The sequence below is a fragment of the Argopecten irradians genome, chromosome 6, assembly GCF_041381155.1.
Source record: "Argopecten irradians isolate NY chromosome 6, Ai_NY, whole genome shotgun sequence".
NCBI classification, from domain to species: domain Eukaryota; kingdom Metazoa; phylum Mollusca; class Bivalvia; order Pectinida; family Pectinidae; genus Argopecten; species Argopecten irradians.
In genome coordinates this window covers 4,176,380-4,184,900 of record NC_091139.1, presented here as the reverse complement: position 1 = coordinate 4,184,900, position 8,521 = coordinate 4,176,380, and positions in this window count along the sequence as shown.

The following is an 8,521-nucleotide window of genomic DNA, read 5'->3' as shown; positions in this document are numbered from 1 at the left end:
CTTTTGAGAAATAGCAGTACCAAACTTCAACTATCAAAATCCAAGATGGCTCCTTGGCGGCCATCTTGTCGATCAATCTGCCCCAAATCACAATATGCACAACTAGGGCCCTAGGGGAACCTAAGTATGTGAAATTTGACAATGATCCATTCAATACTTTCTTAGAAATAGCGATATCAAACTTTTAACTATCAAAATCCAAGATGGCTCCTTGGCGGCTATCTTGTTGATAAATCGGTCCCAAATCACCATATGCACAACTAGGGCCCTAGGGTAACCTACCTGTGTTTGAGAAAGATCCATTCAATATTTTCTGAGAAATAGCGATAATAAACTTTGAATATCAAATCCAAGATGGCTGCCTGGCGACCATCTTGTTGACCGATCGTTCCCAAAATGCAATATGCACAACTAGGTCCCTAGGGGAACCTACATATGAAATTTGAGACAGATCCCTTCAGTACTATCTGAGAAATAGCGATAACAAACTTTAACTATCAAAATCCAAGATGGCGGCCTGGCAGCCATCTTGTTCACCGATTGGTCCAAAAATGCAATATGCATAACAAGGGCCTAAGGGGAACCTACATAATAAATTTAAGAAAGATCCCTTAAGCACTTTCTGAGAAATAGTGATAACAAACCTTAACTATCACAATCCAATATGGCCACATGGTGGCCATCTTGTTTTTCCGATCATCAGCCTCAAAATCTATATGGCACAACTAAGGACCAATGCAATCCTCCATGTGAAAATCCCTTCAATAGTTTTTCAAGAAATAGTGATAACAAACTTCAACTGCCCAAATCCAAGATGGCTGCTATCATGTTTTTTCCGATCAGCCTCAAAATCTGCATGGTACAGCTAGGGACCAAGGGTACCCTCCATGTAAAGTTTGAACAAAATCCCTTCAGTAGTTCTCAAGAAATATTGATAACAAACTTCAACTGCCAAAATCAATGATGGCTGTCTGGCGGCCATCTTATTTTTCTGATCAGCCACAAAATCTGTATGGCACAGCTAGGGACCAAGGGTACCCTCAATGTGAAGTTTAAACTAAATCCCTTCAGTAGTTCTCAAGAAATATCGATAACAAACCTCAACTGCCAAAATCAAAGATGGCTGCCTGGCGGTCATCTTGTTTTTCCGATCAGTCACAAAATGTGTATGGCACACCTATGAACCAAGGGGACCCTCCATGTGAAGTTTGAACAAAATCCCTGCAGGAGTTTTTAAGAAATAGTGATAACAAGCATTGTTTACGGACGGACGCCGGACCACGGACCACAGGACATAGGAAATTTGAATAGCCCACCATCTAATGATGGTGGGCTAAAAAACCTTTCAGTTTTTTCAGCCCTGATTCAATTTGATGTAGTGTTGAAAACATACGTCTTTTGAAATAAGTACATTTAGTTCAAAAGTCAACTAGTGAAAAAAAGAGATCCCAGAGGGATCTTGGCGCCCACCTAAGAACGATCTTTGTCTGACAAAGGCAAGAGGGATCTTTTCTCTGCTTTTCAAGCTTTTACTACATATTACTACACATGAAATTTCAGAAAGATCCTTTGACTGCTTTCTGAGATATATAACGGTAACAAACTTTAATTATCAAAATCCTTGATGGCTACCTGTCGGCCATCTTGTTCACCGATCGGTCCTAAAATGCAATATGCACAACTAGACCCCTAGAAGAATCTGCACATACAATTTGAGACAGATCCCTTCAGTACGTTCTTAGGCATAGCAGAAAAAAACTTCAATTGTCAAAATCCAAGATGGCGTTCTGTCGGCCATCTTGTTTACTGATCGGTACCAAAATGCAATATATATAACCAGAGACCTAGGGGAACCTGCACATGAAATTTCAGACAGATCCCTTCAGTACTTTCTAAGAAATAGTGGTAACAAGCTTCAATTATCAAAATCCAAGATGGCGTCCTGTCGGCCATCTTGTTCACCGATGGGTCTGAAAATGCAATATGCACAACTAGACCCCTAGGGGAACCTGCACATGCAATTTGATACAGATCCCTTGAGTACTTTCTGACAAATAGTGGTAACAAGCTTTAACTATCAAAATCCAAGATGGCGTCCTGTCGGCCATCTTGTTCACCGATGGGTCTGAAAATGCAATATGCACAACTAGACCCCTAGGGGAATCTGCACATGCAATTTGAGACAGATCCCTTCAGTACTTTCTGAGAAATAGCTGTAACAAAGTTCAATTGTCAAAATCCAAGATGGCGGCCTGTCGGCCATCTTGTTCATCGATTGGTCCCAAAATGCAATATGCACAACTAGGCCCCTAGGGGAACTTACATGTGAAATTTGAGAAAGATCCCTTCAGTACATTCTGAGAAATAGCGGTAACAAACTTTAACTATCAAAATCCAAGATGGCTGCCTGGCGGCCATTTTGTTGACCGATTGGTCCCAAAATACAATATGCACAACTAGGGCCCTAGGGGAACCTACATATGAAATTTGAGAAACATCCCTTCAGTACTTTCTGAGAAATAGCGGTAACAAGAATTGTTAACGGACGGAAGGACGGACGGACGGACGGAAGGACGGACGATGGACCACGGACAAACGGACGGAAGGACGGACGACGGACAAAAAGCGATTTGAATAGCCCACCATCTGTTGATGGTGGGCTAAAAAAAGTCACACCTTCTGTAGCACAGAAAATTTTGGCCATATTTTTTGTTAATACAAAGTTGTTTATTAAAATATTTGCAATTTTTCCTTTTTTTACCCCTTCAAGCATTAAGCCCTTTATTCAGTCATGTGGTTGGCCTAACAATAGGTCGCTTAAAGCCGTTCAATATAGATAAGTTAGCCTTAAAGATAAAGCCAGCAAATTTGACTCATGACCTTGAATGACTGTCATAGTTATTCATTAAGAAACAAATTTGGTACCCCTTCACCCATCGATTCTATAAGCCAATATATACGCAAAAAGAAGCAATATCTGGTCACATAAAAATAATTCTAAAAGTCTAATATAAGGCTTCTAGGCTTTTTAATAGAAGTTCTATAAAAAGCACATTTAACCTTGATAACTTTAATGAAAGTCAAGGTCATTCATTATAACAATCTCTATAGCTCTTCTTTCTAGCTTGCTACAGGACAAATATTAGGCTGCTGGGTACCGTATTTTGGTTGCAGACAAAGTATTTTTTTAAGATTTTAGCACATTTGACTCTGTGACCTTGAATAAAGATTGAGGTCATTCATTGAAACAAGCTTAGTAGCATTCAAGTCTGCTATAGGCTTACCATCAAATCTCGAAGCCCTTAACAATTGTTAATTAAGAAAAAGGCAAAAATGTAAACTAGCTGCTTTACTAAACGTCGATGGGTGATGAACAATCATGGAGAAAATGCATGCAGAAGAACTTGAGACTTCTTCTCAAATGACCTTAAAATCAGTGTGCTGAGCAGACGAAGTCAACCACCATGAGATCAGTTTGGGGTCAAGGACAATCTGTACTGCACTGAATGGTAAATTATATTACCGACTCTAAGTGAAGGTTAGACAGGGTTAAACATGATAAGTTGAACCCCCATCTTCTGTGTAATCTTTCTGTGTGAATGTGTCACTCAAGGCTACTAGACAAGACAGGATAACAACATTATATTAGAACAGTAATGGTTATTCTAGGTTTGTGGGCAAAATAACGTAGATTGGTCAACCAAATGCATGTAGGTTTTTAAACATTCAATTTAGTTTTCATCATTTTTGACAGACAAGGTAATCAAAGCTTTAATACAATTTACAGGAGATACTTAAATTTATCTTACCTCCATGACTTTGAAACTATGTCAAGGTCACTTATATTTGGAAAATAATTTCACAACTATTCAAGCCAGTAACTTATTGGCCAAATTACATGCAGGTGTTTCCAGGACTTAATCCAATTAATAATTTTGATTTATGAATAATTGACAACTAATTAGAGAGAAATCCAAGGGAGGTAACTTGGAACAAAGAAAATTAAACCTAATGGTTTCTTGTACAATTGTTCTGCTAACCTGCTGGTGCCGTCATTAATGTCTGAATTTCCATGGCTAGTTTTGATCAAATTTATATAATAATTTTGCTGTATTTATTTCATGCTTTCAAGCCCATTGTCTCCTGTTTTATCAAGACTATAATCCCCATTGAAAATCATCCCAGATGCAATTTTGGTGACACCTCGACTGATGAAATATTTTTGCACCTGTAAATCTATGTATCTTTATATGTTAACAATTGATAGTCATGCAGTACTCGATCATCATCTATTTAAAAAAAAAAAAAAAAAAATTCTGAAAAAATGCATCAGACAACCATGCAACATCATTTTATAGCATAACTACTGAAGATTAGATGCTCTAATATTGATTTGGTTTCATTGTTTTATATTCAGCTATACCTAAATGGAATGCATTACATACATACATACAGAACAATGGGACTTACCTATCGGAAAAACATGGACCGATACCCTTGGATCCAGGGGGTAAACTCTGGGATTTTGACGTGATCTGACCCCCAGACTTTTGATGTACAATATGGTTATCAGGAATACTTGCCTAAGACCGCCTAATCTAGTATCACTTCCAGCACGGCTTTTCTCTCCCAATATCTGTCTATAAACATCGATCAATACGCACGACTACATTTATTCTGTCATGCTACAAATGCAGTTTATTTTCATTGTTCATTTTAAAAAAAATTATACAGTCCAGCCCTGACTAATGTTGTGAATGTATTTTCTAACATAATCGTATAATCTTCGACTATAACGGTGTATAAATATGAACCTGTGCCATGGTTTCGAGAAAAAAAAATTAAAAACTGACTCTTCAATGATCTGCCTGAAGACAATGATTAAATCTCATTCTGTTGTAATTTTGTCATTATTTCCCTGAATTTTAATATTCATAATCTACATTACATGTAACGCTTGAGTTTCAACATGTTACCACTATGACTAAGAAATAATAAGGCCAGTCACAACTCCACGTTAAAGAGATTAGACCCATGTATTGATTGGTTTACATGGAAATCCTACTTCACTGGAACTTGAAGTATTTAGGTCATTCCAATATTTTTTTAACGTTTTCATGGCAAGCTATTTACTGCCACATTTTTATCAGTGTAATAGGGCCATTCAACATTGACTCCGCAAATTAGAGATATATTGCAATGCGACAATGCAGAGTCTGTGTTAGGTTAATCCAAATATATATCCCCTCCCCTTGGGTGATGAATTCTACATCTCAACTTTAATGGAATTTTAAGCCGAGATGAAAGTGCATGTAAGCAGTTTTAATTAAGTTGAGATGAAAGCCTAGAACATAATTATATTCCATCAGCAATGAGGTTTTTTTAAGACTCACCAGTTCTTCGACTTTCTTCATTGATAATAGATCAATAGAAATGACTTCAACAACAATGTCGTTTAACAGTTAAGTAACGTTATACCTTGCACATATAAATAATTTGAATACCGAGGCTTTATAAATGTACAGATCCTATTTATAATTTTCTTAGAAAACGCCTTTTTTCTCATGCACAGTTTTTTAAAAAAAAAACTTTAGAAAATTTGTAATGCTGAGTCTATCATAACCGATGTTGCACGATTAGAATAATTAAGAAACCATTCTTATTAATTAATTATATATTTAATGGAAATGAAATGGGTGCATCACACAAACCACGTGGCCATGGCCTGGCTGATGTTTTCGATCAATTATTTTTCAAACAACATCGATATACATGCACATTTAAACCAATAACAATAAACTTACTTACCTTATTTGTCATTCAGCAGATATGCCACTATTTTTATAAGCTGTGCTACCCTTTCCTTCCGAAATAAACCGCTTGTTTACTTTTCCCCTGATACAATACTTTTCCTTTGCTGAAGGTAGCTTTTCGGAACGACTCTATAGTTTAGATTGCACTTCGATTCGGAACTATCGTCAACTATATGTTCGAAACTCCTTGGGTGTGTTTCATGTTATTGTAACCATTACATCCGAGAGTTTCCAATGGCACTAAACCACATGACAGATGGCGGGAACATTGATCATCTTTTTGTCATCAGCTTTTAGATTAATATTGTAAATCTCCATGCTACTTTAAACGTTCTGGTGATTCCCTTATAAAACGACAATATTGGAAAGTAAAGTACTTTTGCATTGAATAGTCAAGTGAAAACTAAAAATAACATACAGTTACCGTATTATACCAGTAATGTACGTACAATTGTATAATGCGTGACATGTTCATAAAATGCATTGGTTATGCTTCTCAAGACTAAATTAGTCTAGATTCCTGTTTAAATTTTGAAGAAAAAAAAACATGAACGCAACAATCATTTTACAACGTTATACAAACGTGTCTACAGTAGTAAAAAGTAACTGTAAAAAGTTTGGATTCATTTTCGGTTAGCATATACAATGTACACATGTACATTTTTGTAGAACAGACAGTTCTAAATGCATAAACAAGAAACTCCAAGCATAGACAACACCTTAACAAGTAACCGCGAGATGCATTCGTATTTTGAAGATAAATAAAACTAACGATATAAAGAATTTGTGACTAATTGGGATTAGTGTTCGCGACAACACGAAAATAAATGACAAAAATGTGGCTATTTGCGGCACCCGTTAAATATGTTGTGAATATGCAATTCATCGTACCATGAACAAGTTCAAGGTCAAGTTTGCGTCAAAATATATTTGCGCCAAAACAAATACGTTGATAGTAAGTTGAACATCAAAATACCGTTAAATAGCTCTATAGTATACTTTTAAATAGTGAATATATGAAATGTATAAACAAGGATTTATAAGTGAGAACTTATAAACCTTTGGTATAAAGCAGAAACGGATTTGAAAGAAACGATATAGACTCTTTATAGAATGATTATTTTGCACTGTAAACTGCACCATCGATACTCTAAGGGTTACTATCACTCCTGGAATATCGACTACGAGTGAGAGTAAACTGATGAAGTCTATAGCTGTTTCTGATTTTGCGCATTTTGAAGAAACAGCGGAATGATGACAGAGGCAATTTTTACCAAATCCACTTTACACGTTGAAGACCCTTGACAAATGCATACGAATATTATTACATCTCTATTTTCTATGAATAACGTGAATGCACAGAACCATTCATAAACATTATGATTACATTGCACAAATAACTCGAGATGACAGGCTGTCAAAAGCTGAGAGAAAATTTACATGTGTCTGCAAAACCCGAAAGTCGCTCCCTAGCCGCGAACATATTATAGCCAATCAATGCATGCAAATAAGGCCTCTGTGTATGGTTATTATCAAGGAATGGTGTTCGGACCACCCCAGTTTGAAGGCTATTGTGATTGGAAATCGCCCAACAAAACAGTGTATAGCGGATCAGAGACAAGTTTCATCAAGGTTTCTTTCCCATAACTTCTGCAACGTTTCCATATGTAACATTTTAAGTAATGGGAATTTCCTAAGTTAAGTATTGGAGAAACCGGGATCGAATTGTCTCGAACCCTTCCCTGTTCGGATTTCTGAATTGATTAACATACAGGTGTGTTGGGTCTTTTACTATTTCTGGTCCAAAAGGCAGGTGAACTATGAGTTGGAAATTGTTTGTAGTCCCTGTGTCTTGAGCATTATTTCGCACAAATACAGAACGATAAACCAAAGCATCATTATGACTGTCAGTGTGTGTAGCTTATGGTCATCTCACAGGCGGTAGGCGAATTCTTGTGATTCATAAATAAATATCCTTATCATTAACGATAAGGATATGTGTTTCTGAGTCACAGGAACTCGCCTACCGTGGGTTTAAATTGTTGCCGCTGGTAAACTTGCGAGACATGGATGTAAACTCGCCTGTGCGTGCAAACGTAATCAGACATATACATCAATATATTAAGGTATAACAGAGAATGAACATTATACATATACAAAAAGTAATATATTTGCGATTTTTTTTCTTTACATCATCTATTTAATATTTTAATGTTTTACTGACCAGAAAGGACTAAACATATTTTTGCTCTTCCGACTCATAGGTCCGGAAGTTAGAGTTAATCTGAATCTGCAGACATTGTATAAAAGATTCTCTGAATTTCGACTTACAACCAAAGAAAATGATGTTCAAAGTTTGTGAAGTAGGACAAAACTTCTAATACTAAAATTGTATGCGCTTTCTGGGGACTGGAGATAGCAAGAAGAATAAAGGAGAAAATGAAAGAAAGGTCACGTACATCCAACATGGAAGTGAGATAGGCGATGTTGTTTTTAAGTTGGAGTCGTCAGTACAAATGTAAGTTAAAGATGCTCCACCGCTGACAAATGGTATTTTTTCACTATCAAAAACAGGAAAGTTACTTACTTTACACCATTACCACCATTGAAAAAGTTCGAGCTTCTTATTTTATTTCAAGTTTAAAAAATATGAAAAATAATAAATTGCACCCCGAAAAAATTCCGTGGCACTATATCCTATATGGAAT